The following is an 18,149-nucleotide window of genomic DNA, read 5'->3' as shown; positions in this document are numbered from 1 at the left end:
TAGGTCCTGGTAAAGTATTTGGTTGTAAGAAATAGGGCCATGATACAATGTGCAGGTATTCCAGGGAGACACAAGCCACCATGGATCAGTCATGCAAGGGGAGCTCTCCTTTAGTTAAGACTGTAGTGCAAAGGTGTCCTCAAGGGCCAGTCAAATCCAGGTTTAACAGGTAGTTATATAATTAACTACTTCAGGGTCTGGGTGCAGGTTTAACTGGTTCAACTAAACAATTTAGAACAGGGATGGAACAAAGCTCAGGTGAGGAAGGCCAAGCTTTGTCAGTCCCATTTTATCCACAATCTCAATAAAATATTTCGGAATGTACAGTATAAAAAACAAACAAAAAAAATACCCTTATGCACTCCAAAAATGCAAAGGTGGTCGCCTCACAACTCCAAAGATCCTGTAATCATTGGCTGACACCATCAAAATGAGATACATCTCAATACCGACAACTGCTTTAACATTCTGCAAGCCAACCTGAACGGCTGAATTTTTCCAAGCAAAAAAGTAATACTCCATTCCAGGAGAGACATAGGTACTATACAGGGTGGAAGTTGAAATTAAGGACGAAACTGCTCCACCATCAATACTATCGACATTCACAAGGATTTACAAATAAGCATTTACTGTTATGATCATCATAATATAAGAATAATATGTGTGTTTTATATACAGGTTGTCTGTTACTGTATATACAAGGTGTCCATTATATGTTGCATACAGCTGATGTAGGCCACTTTATGTGATCCACAGCTAACTATATTTATGGCCGTGACAGGATTAATGTCACCGACTTGCATGTTTGTTTGTTTACTTATTTGTCTAAATTGTGCTGTTTTCAAGAGCAATGCAAGATTACTCTCCAACAACCTCATCAATATACAAAGTATAATTGTCTGAAAAAAATAAAAAAGAAAGCAGAACTGCTGAAGTATTAATTTAATAAGCTTGCAATGCTGGTATACCTGGGCTTACAATAAATCATAATGCGCTCATAGACAGCAATGTTAGCCTAACCTGATGTGTACCAGGTGTTTCTTATTTTTTGTGTTATTATTAAAATTGAAGCTTGTTAGCTGTGTGATAAATGTCCCAGTACTAGTGTCTACAGGTAACCAAAAAAAAAAAAAAAACTCTATAAAAAGGGTTTGTCATATTTGATACACAAACATTTGATATTGCATATTATGTTATTCTATGTTTATGTGTTTTGAAAGACTTGTATATCATCAATATCGGAATACTTGCACAATATCGACATTAAATGTTCCTATCGTTGCCCACCGCTAGTAAAAGCTATACGTTATTTTCACTTGCCATATGAATTGCCTCAAGTTTTAATGTTGTGGAAAACTGACATTCTGTATAACACAAATTCACATAAAAAAACGCTGGTGAAAAGGCCTATGTGTGGGATATGGCCTTACACACCCTATATATATATATATCTATATATATATATATTATATATAATATATATATATATATATATATATATATATATATATATATATATATATATATATATATATATATATATATATATATATAGTATATATATATAGATAGTCTTATACTCAGGAAACAGGTGCACAGATAATAGTTATGTTGAACTCATGTTCCCAGTTTCAGGCACAAACGCTTTTACATCTGCTTCCTGTTTTAAAAATATAGTCTATAAGCAAAATAGGTTTGTTTCCACAGAACCCTGTTGCATCACGTTAAGCATAATATAAGAGCACAGGTTTCAGTTTTGCACATATACAGGTTACAATAGAAAATGATTGGCAGTTTTAAGGGTTTATATGAAGAACAAAACATCTGTTGATCTGTTAACTAAGTAGATTGCAGGACTAGGTGTGAATAAGAACAAAGACCTGGGTTCTTTTCTATGGAACTTCATTATTCAACTGCACAAAAGGGACTTTCATCAATGTCCTTTCAAAAAATATTTATAACAGTATTGGAAGTAGTAGTAGTAACAGCTTGGGCACAATGCAAAGGAGTAAGGCTCTAATTAAGATAAGACAGGCAGGTGGACTTGGACCGACAGAATTAGCTCCCACTTCGACAACGATGGAGACTTTCCAAAAGTGGGGGGGTGGTAACGTTTTTCAGGAATAAATGAACATATTTTTTTAAGAATGCCCTTTTATTTTGACCAAACATCTCAAGAAGTAAAACTGTAAAATCAATAACCAGATTACACAATTAAGCCACAACATAATATTAGACACTACTTTTTGTCAAAAAAAAAAAAAAGAGAGACAAAACTGCAAACTATATCAGAACATACACTTACTGGCACTTTAGTTCTTGAAGTGTTTTTTTTTTTTTTTTTTTTAAATGTAGTGAGTAGTTGTTTCTTGATGTGAACTAGATGCAAAGAAAAGCAGGGTCCTTTTCAGATATTAGTTTGTTTTATTCAATATATTTGCAGTTTAATTCCAGAAACAAAAAGAGAATGCTGAAAGCAAAACAGTACAGACCACACTTTCAAATGCAACCTGCACGGAGCAAAACTTAAAAGTTCAAACCAAAACATAATGCAGTACTGTAGGTTTGATCCTCCAGAACTCCTTGTTCGACAAGTCTCTAATACTAGTCTGAATGAAAGAGAGAAGTTAGCCGGGCTGAGCGCACCTTGATTAAATAGCCACTGACCTCAGCCCCCCTCCTTCATTCTCTTTGTGGGTTCGTAAAGAAAACTGGTTCTGGCTCATGCTGCCTAAGATGGTGTTATCTTGGTGTGGCCCTTTGTTCTTTTGTGCTTCCTATGTTATCTCTTGATTGCATCGGTCCCTCCAGCAATGTGTGATTGTGTTTATTCCAGCAGTCAGACGGTCGTCGTCAGTGCAATTAAATGCAATCTTGCAATCTCGCATTCACCAGTTACTGTATACCCTATTATAATCGCCTTTTAAAACTAAGAGAGTGTACAAAGCTGTAAACATGTGTATCTTACATTGCATTCAAACTTCTTTCCATGTTATCCAACAGTTCTAAACACTGAGGAAGTAAATCTTTTCCCCAGATAATAACCATCAACCAAAATGAGTCTTTTCCTCGCTTATGTAGAACACAGGAGTAGTACCGCAACTAAACATTGGGTGCTACGGAAGTGCCTTTTTTCTGCAAATTTCTTTTGTCAAGAAGTGAGGGGGCCCATGGTCCCCTTGCTTGCCCCCCCCCAGCTCTGGCGCGCCTGCTTCGACAACTACACTAACATTATTCAATTAGATTGAACCACCTACTCCAGAGTTAATAACTCAACAATCCTAAGAATGTACTGTCCCCTGTTACCACAGATTCCTCAAATCTTCACCAGATTCACTCATTTTAATACACATTCATAAGTGATAAAAAAAAAAAAAAAAAAAAAGGTTACTGTCATATTAAATGTATTTCATGCCAGGCCTATACCTCTAGGGCTCCAATCATTCATTCTCTCCATCTGTCTACCTATCTAGCATTCATAGCATGGATAATGATACACATTACATATTCAGTGTGTGTGAGAAATGCAACCGTAACAATCAACCAGAATACCTGAAGTTTCTTTAGCATGTGAAGTACATATAATCTAGCCCTAGCAACATTATCACAATTTTCAATTTTCTTCTGTTGAAGATCCTGTGGCTTTTTGCATGTATTTTAAATTTCAAATTAGGAAAATCCGTATCGCTTATTGTCTGTTGTCAAGAAGTAATTTTATTTTTTTCGATCGAGACAAGGCTTGTCAGTGGTTGCCGACGATGGAATATATTGCACCATGCATTCCAAATGTATTTTCATTTACAGGTCAGTTTGTAGTCTTTCTGCTTCTGTCTCAACCTGTGCAAGCTCTTTGGAGGTTGCAATCATAGGTGCTACAGATGGATTTTGACAAAAATGTACCGCCACTTTCTTATACTCTTATGGCTTTCGTGATTTAGTATGTCACCTATTAAGACCAAGTGGGAATCTGTTGCACATAAACACATCAACTCTCCGATCACGGATAATTAGTGTTGCCAAATCTTCAGGAGTTGTTGAAGCTCCAGCTTAGAATTTTATACTTTGTAGTACTATTTAGACCCTGTTTCATTTAGATACCAGAGGAATAACCTAGATTGGAGTTCAAATATTTCCTTTTTACATACCACTAGAAAGAGAATGTACAGCCCTTTAAAAAGACCCTAACCAGGAGAAAAAGTTATGGCCAAAATGCACTGATCAGCCAGACAGCCACTAAATAATCAACCGTGCAATGGGCTATATATCTAAAGGGTTATGTTTCCATCAAATCGGTCATATTGAACCTTTGCAACAACATTGGTCACAGAATGACTCTTCAGGCCCGTTACATAACACTATAAAAACTAATAGCAGTTATAATAGCAGTCTACCCAAATTCAGACTTCGCTGAAATCAGGAAATTGAGGGGTCACCACAAAATTAACCTCTTTTAGGGGTCAATGCATACTGGTCTAACACGGAGAGAGAAGAAAAACAAACTACTCCGCAAACAAAGCAAACGATGTATTTTTTATTTTATTTTTATTCCCTCGCCGTCCTGTGTGCATTGCACTTGGGCAACAAACAAAAAATCTTTTGCTCAGACAAATGTCATTAAAAGAAATACCCCAAAGAGGTTAACTTTGTTTCCTGTTCACATGACAACAAGATTTTAAAATCAGTGCATCTGTACAGGCTTTTCTGTGACCTGTACTGTACAGTATGAGGTGGGACAAAGTCAGTGTTGCATTGTTATTTTGACTTGAGGTTGCAAAAATCTAGTTTTCAGCATTGCAGGTAAAACACCAAAAATGGACGGCAAAGCAAAAAAAGCAAAGTATATTTCAGCTGAGGATCGTGTCAAGAAATTTCCCAAAAGAAACTTTACATGAAGATGGATGTAAATTGTTTTGCACATCTTGTATTGTGACTTTGGAGAAAATACGATTGATCGCTATTTAAACAGAACGTAACACAAAACAATAGCTTTCAGAAAACCAACTTGAAAGTCGCATAGACAAAAAGTATTCCTGTCGGTTGTAGCCAAATTAAACCAGTACTACAGGTACGATCCAGCACAGCCACCTCGCTTCAAACATCCTGCTGCTTACTTTTTTAACGCAGTTAGAATTGTAGACCCGAATAGGCACGTTTTTTTTCTTTTGACTTGGTACTAATAAAATCAATTCCTCGATGGGACAACAACATGACAACAAAACATGCTGCAGATATGGCCTTTATTAAAGTATGCCAGATACCCTTGAGGGTTACCGAGTTTTGGCACCGTTTCTAATGTCGACATTTGTATAACTTGGCAAAGCGTTGCTTTACACTTCCAACCAATGCAGTGGATGCAGAACGTGCAGTCTCAATGTGTGGGCGAGTCTTCACAACACAGAGACAGAGAATGTCGGTAGAAACTGCTGGGGATGTTGCATGCTTGCCTTTAACAAATGCAAGCGCTCTGTTTAAGGAAGGAAGCAAGCACCACTATGTTTAGACTTGTATAATGCTCTGAAAAATTATCTACTTAGGGTTATTTAATATATAAACAAGTTCGCGAAATCCCAATTTTATTCCTTAACAAAAACAAAAACAAAAAAATTCTCTGCAATTTAAATAGACCCCTAATTATCACATAATGTTAAAAAAAAATTATATATATATACATACATACAAGAGGCACAGAGCAGTGTTTCACTACAAGGCTTACTCGAGGCACATCACAATAATGTTTACAATTAAAGTGGACTTGAAGAGGTCATTGATAAGATTTAAAACCTCTTGCAAAACCTAAACTCAGATCCACTCAGTCTGTAAACCAATATTTCTCACAATAACTGATGACTTAAGGGCTAGAAGGCGGCTTTTTAAAGAAGAATGCATGTTGTTTTTCATTAATTCTACTCAAGCAGAACAGTTTCCCAGCTGCAAATGTAGAGTGCTGCAGTCTGAAACTAAATGTACATAAAATAATCATTATTTATTTATATTTGTTACACTGCCTTACCTCATGGCATACAGTGCATAACCTTGATTGGGTTTATTCATCTGCTTCCCTGGGACAATAGTTTACATAAAAAAAATACATGCTCATTTAAAACAAAGTGAATTTAGGGTATTTATTTCATTATGCATTAATTTCCTTTATCAACATCTTGCAATAGGCTTGAATGTTCTAGTTGTGTCATTACATTGCGTGGCTGTACAAAACAAAAATACAAATAAAATTTAAAAAAAGCTTGAACTGATAGTAGTTTCTTACTAGTTACAGTTTGATTAAGTTCATGCAGTGAGAAAACACTGGTCTAAACCACCACCCTCTTCAGACACTACGTATACTAGAACCAAGCTCCAAAGCAGTGCTAAATGGGAAATTAATTAAGACCCTAGATAAGCACATCTCACCTAGACACATGCGAAAACACAATTTGTTGCCCAATAACTCATGATGGCCAGTTGTCCAGTAATTCTCACCAAGTCTCATTACAATAGTAATTAAAGCCCTAAATCTGCAGTGTAAAAAGAAGGAAGCTTAATTAGAAAAAGCTGATTAAGCTCAAAACCACAAACTCCACAATTCCAGAAGGCAGGCTGGATTCTGAGTAATACTGCAGTATTTACAGTCATTGCAGAGTCTAGTTTTTGAAAACACAGACCGAATTATAATCCTTAGCTGAACCACAACTTCAAAACACAACAGTGTATTCAACATATAAAACACTCCTAGGATTACTGTAAAATGCAATTACACACGCGCACACACACATATATATATATATATATATATATATATATATATATATATATATTATATATATATATATATAATACATACATACACACACACACATATACTTATACACACACACACACATATATATATATATTTAAAAAGGTCAATTTATGGTAATGGCAGGTACAATTAATGGACATTTGAGTGTATAGTTGTGCAATATCACAGATTTACAATTACTGACTATGTCCAGAAACACGGTGGAATAATTTTCATTCAGTTACTTAAACAAAAACAACATTTTTTTTCATAAAATTTGGAGTAAGATTTCCTTGGGGAACAAATCAAGAAAGCATACCAGAAAAACAGACACAAAAAAAACGAGTCCACTCCTTACAGTATTCTGGATCATACAACTGCTCTGAAATTTATATATATATATATATATATATATATATATATATATATATATATATATATATACAGACACACACACACACGTATCAAAACCTGAACTGCTGACTTTAAACAACTGTACTATAATTCCATTCATCTACCTCAGCAGGCAGAAGCTAAATTATGTTGTTTCAGAGTATTTTACCATTATAATTAACAACAATGACATGCCTCATCTGAAGAACAAACAACAAAATGAACAACTATTCACAACAGGTGAGTGCAGTACAATGAGACTTCATCAGTATCTCAGCGGGGAGTATGTTTGAAATCTTCAGCGTATTGTCCCATAACGGGAAGTATGTCATCATGACACATTACAAGGCTTTGGATCCTGCATTCCCGTCACAGCTTGTTGAAATGGAAATACAAAATCAGATTTGTCACACTGCAGGAAAAAGTGCAACAAATTACTAACAAGATGAAAATGTAAAACGCTGCCACGCCCCTGCATGTGCAAGCAACAACCAAAAGATGGACAGGGCTTCCAAATCTTAATGACATTTGGTGTTACTTTCAGTTACTCAGAGTTATTGAGTACTGCATACTATATTGAAAAGTACAATGTGACCAAAATACTGATATTTACTGCTGCAATAACATTACAATACAAAATATTAAATAAATACAGAAAGCAGCAGATAACAAATTGCAAATTTGAGTCCCTGACTTCCAAATGAATTTGTTTCTGGAATGGACCAAGGGAAAGCAGGTTAAGCTCTTAGTTATAGCTTTAAAAGAGAAACCAGTGGCAGCCCAGTGCCACAGGCTGCACATATGCATCGTCACAATTCGAAAATCTAAACTCGTTTCCCTAATGATTCAGCTGGCTTGTAAAATGGTGGTGGACGTAAAGAATGCACAGCAGTGCTGGGCAAAGTCTCACAGGGAAAACGGTCACATGCAGAAAACAGATGGAAAACAGGGGTATTTTAATTGAATGATAATGTCGAGCTGTTTGAACCACTAAAAATAGCAGCATATGGATGTTATGCCAGTCAAGAGTGGAGATAATAACAGGTCTTGTACAGCATCTGTGTGCCAATTCCCAAGTTCAAAGCAGATGGTCTAGACCATTCCACATACAGTAGAACTGCACTGAAACACTGGAGTTTTCTGTACTTGAAGACATTGCATAGCAGTTATTTAATGATGTTAGTTCAAATTAGACCAACCATACACTTTCTAGGCTCAAAGGGAAACTGTAAAAACTACTGCACCATGGGAGTCCTATTTTGGTAGCTTGTGTATGTAGCACTAGGTTCATTTGTAACAAGTTTACATATATTTTAATTGCTTATTTAACAACCTTAAGACACACACCAAGACTGACTGGTCATCTTTGCAAACTTGTAGTTACCAAAATTGACAAGGTACAGTGAATAAATACATCACTACCTGATCTGTGAACCATGTGTGTCTTTTTTTAAACTAGGTTTCCTCAGACCTCCTTTCCACAAACAGCAGATCTTTTGCAGTGCGTGACCGTATTTTACAAAGAGTAAAAGATAGAAACTTAGAAAAAATAAACATCAACATAGATCATACTACAATCTGACAAAAGAAGAAAAAACTGGTTTACAAGACTTAACATCTGATCAGTCCATTGTCATTAAATCAGCAGATAAAGGTGTGTCTGTGTGTGTTTTATTTATATTCACGAATATTCAAGAATGACATAGGTCTAGTTCTCAATCTTTTTTGGATCAATGTGAAATTCCAAGAGCAATAGAGGAATATGAGTATTTATTTGTTAAATATCCCTCCTGTGCAACCAATAGTGGCTGGAATTGACTGACTTCTATTCTGATTTTGTCGATTGCATTATTAAACTCTTTGTTCAACTACTTCTGTTGAAGATTCTGGTGATATGACCAATACGATCACCTAAGCGATCCTCTTCAATACAGTATTGTTGTAACTTTTGATATCGTAAGTCTCTATACTAACATCCTTCATGGTGGTGGTGGTCTAAAGGGTCTTGAGCATTTTCTTTGTAAACAAGACTGTGATCCTCCTCCCCTCCCCTTCAATTTGAAGGGTTAAAATGTTGTAAAACACATTTTCGCTTAATAAATAGTTAACAATTTTTTTTTTTGTAAGTCATTGTAAAATATCAAGCTGTATTGCAATTATTGTGATAATACCCCACAGAACAATAGTCTGAGACATCCCTATATACATTGTCCAGTTTTTTCAACCCAACTAACACGCTATTCTCTTATAAAAAGCCTTTATGTAACTTGAGTTTCTTTTTTTTTTTTCTGCAAAGTTGCATGTATTGCAAGGATTACAATTACTATACAGTACATTATGCAGTACATTATTAAGATGTTTGTTATATTACCAACATTTTAAAAACCTGTTTTGACACATTTAAAAAATGAATTCCCAGACATTGTTAAATAATAAACAATAGCCAACAACTGTTTTGAGGGACAAAACAAGAGAAATAAATATAACAAGTATTATAGCACACTGTTTTTTATTATGAAATAAGTAAGGACATTATATTACTTTTTTTCTGAAGAAAGGAGTAACAGGTTACTTTTTTTTCAGTAACGTGCCCAAAACTATAGATATGTGAATACTGAAATGGTTAAAGTTAATCAATGAGCCCCTTCTGCCTGCAGCCTGCACTATGCAAAGCATTGTTAGAAAAAAATACCATACTCTCAAATGGCACTCGGAAGACAAGTATTGTTAATTTGCAACATGTCGCCAGAGGAAGAACTCTAGAATAACTAATCCAAGAAGAAACATTAATAGAAGCTTGTACAGTGCTTAATTTAACCCCCCCCCCCCCCCCCCCCAAAAAAAAAAAGAATATACACAGAACATAAAATGTAAACTGCTCTGAAGTTAACAATTTGGAACCCACAGCTATGGTTGCTAATACATCCCGAGCGTAAATCATTTGTAAAACAAGCAAAATTTCCGAAATATATATATTATATATATATATATATATATATATCTATATATATATATATATTATATATATATATATATATATATAAGGCAAAACCGTTTTTGTTTCTAAAAAAAACCGTGATAACGTATGTAACATACAAGGACCCTTGGGGTTTATCTGCTGCTAATGAATTATGTATAACAAGAGACATTTACATTTGGCAAATACATTATAAAACCACTGAAGTATTAAATGCAACTACTTTGTAGTGCACGGTATATGCATTTAAGGTAATTACAGAACCAGGCAAGTAGTTCCTTAAGTACTGACATGAAGAAAGAAGGTTTTGCATGCCAGCTTTATAAGTGTGTACACAGACACACGAGGAAATGTACAATGGAGAGGAAGAAATCGTGTCAGTCTAATTAATAGCAGCCACAGCTCCCAGTCAACAGTAGTGAGAAAACAATAGGGCTGCTACCAATTAAATCGAAAATTGACTTTTTCACTCGATTCCATTCCTCATTATATACAATCGATATAAATACTGGATAATCGATTTAAAAAAATATTTGCAACACACATTTAATAACATTATTTAAGTTTATCAATGAAAATGCACAAATGCCCTGCCTTGCTATTTACAGTATTTATGCCAAAGACAAGCAGTTGCCATGCTCTTCTTTTACTGCTCGTGTTAACTAGCATCTGATTCGCTGGTCCCATCCTATCAGCTTTGAAAATGCTTTGCAAGTACGCCCCTCTGTGTTTTCGAAGTAAACAAACAAAAAAGCAAGCATGCCGCCTTGAATCCAGAACAGGACGACAGGCTTGTATTCCTGGCAAACAGCATGTAAATAAACTGCGCACATTGAAGAAAACGGACTTTATATAGTTTGCGCTTCTTTGGAGTTTCAAAATGAACTGTTATATAATGAATATTTAACAATATTCAGACACACGAGGAAATGGTGATAAACGCAATTTTGGAGTAAGGATCAGAAATAGCGTGTCAGTTGTGGATAGTAAATCTAATTAATAGCATTGTGTGTTTCACAGATAATGAAGGTTAGGTGGTACAGTATTGACAAAACAATAGGGCTGCTACCAATTAACTCGAAAAAAAAAAAAAAGAAAAAAAAAAAAAAAAAAAAAGACGGTTTTCACTCGATTCCATTCCTACAGATGACATTCCAAAGTACTGTAATCTGTTTGGAATAAATATTTTAGTAACACCCCTGTAGTAGGTTAAACTTGCTTTAGGCTTGTTGCAAATTATGCTGTGTTTATTTTTTTCTCCTGACGCTACTCAGACGTAATTACCTCTTGCATTCAAATGTCGTGCACAAGCTTTTACTGAACTGCAATGATATTAAAATAATAACGTCGGAGGGAGAGGACTGGCGCGAAAGTCTATGTGGGCGGTACAATCAACAACAATTATTCAAACGATTCGATTTTGTGTGCCCAATTAAATCGATTGCTATTTAGAGGCTTAACAGACAGCCCTAATGGTGTATTTAAAAGGGTACCTCACAAGAAGATAGACAGCAATTATTAAGTCACATTTATTCTTCATTCAAGGTTTGTTGGAAATAGCTCAAAGTTTTGTGACGCATCATGACAGAAATGACAGTTTGTAGGTACACAGTGAATCGTTTCACCCACAGATGCAGAAATGATCTTTGTATGTCCATGAACACCAACACCAAAAGGGATTTCCGTGCTGGCCTTTTTTGTGTAATTCTATTTTTGCCTATGTTAAAGATTTGAGCAATTATATGGATTTGCATCACTATGGAGTTTTCCTCAAATGTTGCATTGTTTTAGAAAGTGCACTGCTAATATGTCATTGTAGATATAACTTGTAATCCTAACTTGTTGCATCCTATTTTATATGGTATTTTAGTAGTATTATTTGTACTTCCTGTAAACTATACTTTAGTATTATTTTTATTGTAACCCTGTACTGCCCTGTAAGTCACATTGGATAAAGGCTTCTGCCAAATAAATGAATAAATTCAATAACAGAAAGGTTGTTTTTAACACATACAAGTAATATACATTTTCTTTGAAAAAATGCCAGATATACTTTGTTCATAAGTACTTGAGTGCCTGTGGTGAAAGATGCTCTACAGGCCACCGATCTAATCTGTTTGTCAAAGTCAATTCTTCAATTCCAGCTTCATGCAATTTAAATAAACAGATAGCGAGAACCTCATCATCCTCATCTATGATTTACACTCTCAAGCATACAGAATTCATAAAGAGGGAAACTTTTTTGTGGGTGGAGTTTTGGGGAATTGCAGGGAATAAATTGCTTTTTTTTTTTCAGCGCATTACAGCAGATAATACAACACTAGAAAACCGTTTTCTACAATAAATTACAGAAAATATATTAAAAACGGGAAGGTGATATTTTCCTAAGTGTTCTAAAATACTGAAAACAATACAGAAACAGGTCAATTATAGTACATTTCTATACAGTACACCTTTTTCAATTTCACTACAGGTTTTACTTTAGTCAAAAATACCCATTATACAAACAGTAGCCACTTATTTTGAATTGTTAGTGTATGTACAAGTGTAGCACACTGGCTCAACCAGTCACTTTCACTTATCTCCACTATCATACCTGGAACAGCAATACTGGCAGGCAATTATGTTACATAATCTAACTGCTCCAGTCCATAACAAAACTACTCGGACGTCTGGCATATTATACTTTTATACACTTGGTTTCCAATTCCCATGGATACATTAAGTGCCATTACTCTGTAAATGACTGTAAAGTGAAGTGAATGCAGGGAACACTTTCACATTCATATGGGTTCAGTGGGCAGAGTGTCTCAGTCAAGATGCCAAATGTCAAGGGGGGAAAAGCAAGTAGACTACTGTAGTTATTCAAGCAATTTAAAAAACGCCAGCAATTACATTTCGCTACTTCAGAGGAACAAAGCAATACTGCTAGTTAAAGAGTTTGTACAATGGTGCATTAAATTAAAAAAACTATTAACTTGTTGATTTCAATATGTACAGAGGGCAGGTTTCAAATTATGAAATCTGAAAAGCCATATTTTTGCAGAATTAACAACAACTTGGCACAGATTGCACTGATGCTCACCCTGCCATCCTGGGTACACTGTGTGTTGTTTTAAATAACACATTGTGGAATAACTTAATATCTTTATTTTTCCTTTAGCAGACAAAGAGAAACTAAAAATAGGGAGACACGTGGAACATGTTTCAGCTCTTCTGTTCAAGCTGAGTGGGAAAATGAATGTATATAACCACCTCTGGTCTTGACAGATTGTTTTGTGAGGTTGTCAGGCTGCTTTCTGTAGCTCTATGGTCTAACCACTGCACTAATTAACATTTTAACATCCAGAATCCCAGGCTTCAAATTTCAAAAGATTCATCTGGCTAGTGTGCATGACACAAATTCCTTGCTTCAAAGCCATGTGAAGTTCAGACTGGAAGCCTGCATGTTTTCTGTGCACTCTGTGATTACTGCCTGCTGCTGTTGAAGCTCAGATAGTTGTTCTCAATAACACCCTCAAAATAAAAGAATTGTCAAGCTTCCCAGTGGCTAATGAAGAAATTGGCAGTGATGTATTGATTACATAAAAAGGTGCCAATCTAGAATTTTCCAATATTCTTCTATGGCATCATTCATAAACACAACAACATCAAAAGGGCATAATTATCATAATCACTGAGGCAAATTTAGACCTATTATAAATCTTGTATGCTTCAACCATTTACCTACATTTTAGGGTTTTTTTTAAATTAAAGTTTACTCACGAGAATTAAATATGCACAAACAGCAAATGTTACCATAGATTACCATCTATAATCTTCATGCACTTTCCAATAAAATGTCACCTAACACACGACTCCCTATAAATAAGGCACACATAGTACATAAATAATGCAGTCAAACAAAAGCAATGGGGTCAATTAAATTTCATCAGCAAACCCTGCTTATGAGACTACTGCCTGGTTTATCTTGGTCTCCTAAAGTAGGATGACCTGGAACCAGGTTTTGTTATTAATTCATACAATCATAGTCATTTTCTCCTTTGAATCAAAACTATGGTGAAAGGGTGTGAGCCTTACAGACTAGTCATGTATTTTACAGTAACTAATTTAAAAAATAGCATGAAACTATTTTTGCTTATATATAGCAACAGGCTACAAGGATCTTTAAAGAAAGAGAAGCCTACCAGCTTTTCTCATCATCACTCACACAGTAATGAAATGCTGGACTGCACTTTTTGCAGGACACAAGACCTTTGATATAATAAACAACAAAGTGTGAGAGCTGAAGATTAAATCAAGCCTTATAAAAAACACAGCTCCCTAAAGCCAAACCACAGACAGCATGGAGTGAAAGGGCCCATCCCCTTTAAAAAAATATAAACTATAAGCTACTACATTTGATGCTCTTAGTAATTGTCTATTTAATTGACATGGTAAGAAGTATGGTTTGTTGTTTTTATTGGGATTTTGTGATTAATGAAGTATCAAGAAGACTTGAATTTAGATGTATTGAACTTGCTTGATTAAAATGCAGTTCATGTTGTACATCAGTGTCGCAGTCAAGGAGGTGTTCAAGCCGACTGTACAAATGGGCAGGATACAAATAAATACATCTTAAAGCCTGTGCTTCTTTGTCACAAGAGCAGGACTTGTTTCCCTTATTCCCTTCCCCTGCATTCTAAAGTGCTTAAATGAAAAACTTTAATGTTAGCGAGTTCAGGATTTCTTCTTTGAATCATCATCATCATAACTTCACAAGTATTAATCCTTTGCTGTCCATTTATTCAGCGCTCGTCAGGTCAAATTTATTTTCAAACACGTGGTTTATTTTACATGCGCTGTTTAAAATACCCCCCCCCCCCCCCCCCCAGAGTAAAACGGGTTTAAAAGGCACTGAATCGCAAAGGACACTCAGCAGTGCATCTCCAGCCAAGCCCCACCCCTTGTTCGCTGTATTTTTCACATACCTCTTCATACTGTAGTTGTGCTTACTGATAAATCCTCTCCTGATCACTCGTTTTATCACCACACTCCTCAATAATGCGATCCAAGTCATTATTTGATTACATCTCAAAAAGCTTTGAAAATGTCTGCTATTCTTTAAGCGCTGGATGCAGAAGCAGCTACCTCCTTTGTTATGTCCGTGTTAGCTCTATAATGCATGGGGCTATGAGAAACGCCCTTTTTTCGGTTTCATTCAGCTCCTATTGGTCTCACTCGGCCATTGAAAGGTTTTCTCGGCTTTTTCCAGAGAAAAAAAACAACTAGAGACATGTGCTTCACGTCTTTTTGATTATGTCGGACAGGGTCTGACATCGGACTGGAAAGGGAAAACTAATGCCAGACCTGGTCCGACACAGGACAAATGGTTAAAGCTGAACCGGCCACTTGGGGTTAAGGATAAAGAGAGCCCAGAAAGACTTATCTTTACGACCAAAACATTTGTTGTTGCTGACACCTGTCCCCCTCCCCCTTTTCTTACTTTGTTTTTACAGAAGTAGTATTGGTGTACAGCTATGGACAGAAGTTTTACAACGCCCTATAGAATTATCACATTTTTCTTCATAGTCAAATGAAACCTAATAATAATGTTCTTTAAATCAATAAAAGGAATACAAGCAATAAATAAATAAATACATGAACATACCTAGCACCTAAATTCCTAAGCTTCCATAAAATTGAATATATGATTCATAATGTAATATCCTTAAACTTCTATATTGTCTTTTTCCCAAAATATAAAATGATGTCATTATTTTTGCTCAGCATGTACAATGAGTCATGTGCATTTTAAAATATTAAATAAATCCTAGACATTACAGTATACAGTTACTGGCCCCCTCTAAAAAGAGGCTTTTGAGAGTTTCTTCCCGTACTTGAAAGCTGTATTTCTATCTTAAGTAAGCTGAAAGACTAACTTGCAAGAGGATTTTAAAAAATAAATTTGTCACCGCCTTGGTCTCCCTGTTATTTTTCCAATTGTTGAAGCTTAGTCTCGCACACCCAACCAAACACTATGGAGATTGCTGCAGCAGTGATAATTTCACTGCAATAATTACAAATGTATTTGATAAACAGCAGCCTTCAAAATGATCAATGGCTTTACACTAGATATAATCACAGTATACCCTCCAGGCAAGTGTGCTGAAGAAACTTCAATACAGCCACATTTCTTATTAAACACTGCTCGGAGAAGAGAGAGAGAAAAAAAAAAAAAAAAAAACCTCTTGAATAACATCAATTGAAATGTTATGCTTAAGTAATGGCCTTCTCACTCTCTTACATACCACTCCCCCCCCCCCCCCCCCCCCCCCAAAAGCTGAGGCAGACTTCTTCCCATACAACAGATTTATGATTCTTTAGAACAATTCCACCTTTATTAACCTGCAATTCTGGGTCTATGCACTCATAATTCTCTTCTCTTACTCGAGATCAAATAGTACCTGTATAACAGTGGATTTGGGATGTAATCCATTATAATTGCATGTTAAAAAAAGAAACCCCTTCAGGGTTCTGTGCTACAGTGCTGAAGTTTAAACTGCTAGTCACTTTAATTAGCATAATACTCACATTTATCTACATAAAATAAGGATAACTGGGTACAAAAATCTGTTTTTACAGTGGGAATAAAAGGGCAACTAACTGTATGGTTAACGACACTAACCACAAGAGTAAACTCAATATTAATTTAATAAATTTTCATTCTTTAAAACAAACCAGGGTAACCTGGTATTTGCAACCCTGCTGCTCATTCCATACGAGTTAAAAACAAACAAAACAGCTACGTGTTTACAGGTTAGTGCCACAAAATGCTGAAATCAATGCAATGACCTAAATGAGTAAAAGGTAGCAAATAAACATTATGTTAGGATTAAGATTTTTTTTTTCAGTTCTATGCAAAATTCCCAAGAACAATCTTCAGAAAAAAACAAGCATGATAAAGAATCCACTGTACAGTCTAGGCCAGGGGTGGGCAACCTTGGTTCTTCCAATCCACCCCACTGCAGGACTTTGTTCAAACCAGACCCTTAACGGTCCATTTATTCAGCGCTTGTCAGGCGTGTCAGGTCCAATTTATTTTCACACGCTCCGTTTAATTTTTTTTTTCAGTGTAAAACATATTTAATTAAAAGGCACTGAATCGCAAAAGGATACTTAGTGCATTTTCACCAGCCAAGCCCCACCCCTTGTTCGCTGTATTTTTCACATACCTCTTTATAGACGTGCACACTGACAAATCCTCTCCTGATGACTCGTTTTATCACCAAACTCCTCAATAATGCGATCCAAGTCATTATTTTATTACTACAACATCTCAAAAAGTTCTGCAACTGTCCATGATACTCTTTGAGCGCTGGATGCAGAAGCAGCTATCTCCTTTGTTTATGTCTGTGTTATCTCTGTGGTGCATGGGGCTATCAGATATTCCTTTGTTTTCCCGGCTTCATTCGGCTCTTATCAGTCTCACTCGGCCACTGAAATGTTTTCTCGACTTTCTGGAAAAAAAAACGACTGGAGACCTGTGCTTGACTTCTTTTTGATGATGTCGGGCAGGGTCCAACATCGGACTTCAAAGGAAAAATTGTAATGTCGGACCTGGTCTGACATAGGACCGCAAAGGGTTAATTATTGAGTTGACCTCCAGCAGGTAACTGAAGTTGAACATTCATTTTCTAAACATAATTTTTCCCAAGGACACTTTGTCAAAGCTGGGATGCCTGGCTGTCTTGTGTCTGACTTATCCACCTTCAACTCTAAATCTTCATACTATTAAGCAATTTAGCAAGAGTTCACAGGAAGGTGTTGTAGTGGAGGCATCAGTTAATCTGCTAAAGAGGCAGGATGCAATTTAATCAATCCTCTCACCCCACATACCACCCACGCTCTACGTGGCTTGAACAAAATATATATTATCTAAATAGAAAAAAAAAAAAAAAAAAGAAATGCTGATTGTCTTGTTTTCACCATTTTCTATGGACATTATTGGGCTCCCTGAAGCAA

At 35.8% G+C, this 18,149-nt stretch overlaps 1 protein-coding gene across 2 annotated transcripts in view; it reads right to left on the bottom strand.

The window, feature by feature from the left end:
* Nucleotides 1-18,149, bottom strand: part of man1a1 (mannosidase, alpha, class 1A, member 1) — a 154,200-nt gene that overhangs the window by 62,047 nt on the left and 74,004 nt on the right. The gene's annotated exons all lie outside the window — the stretch shown is intronic.

Source organism: Polyodon spathula, chromosome 6, assembly GCF_017654505.1.
Source record: "Polyodon spathula isolate WHYD16114869_AA chromosome 6, ASM1765450v1, whole genome shotgun sequence".
NCBI lineage: Eukaryota > Metazoa > Chordata > Actinopteri > Acipenseriformes > Polyodontidae > Polyodon > Polyodon spathula.
Note: the sequence above shows the minus strand (reverse complement) of the source record. Positions and strands in the feature narration are given on the sequence as shown.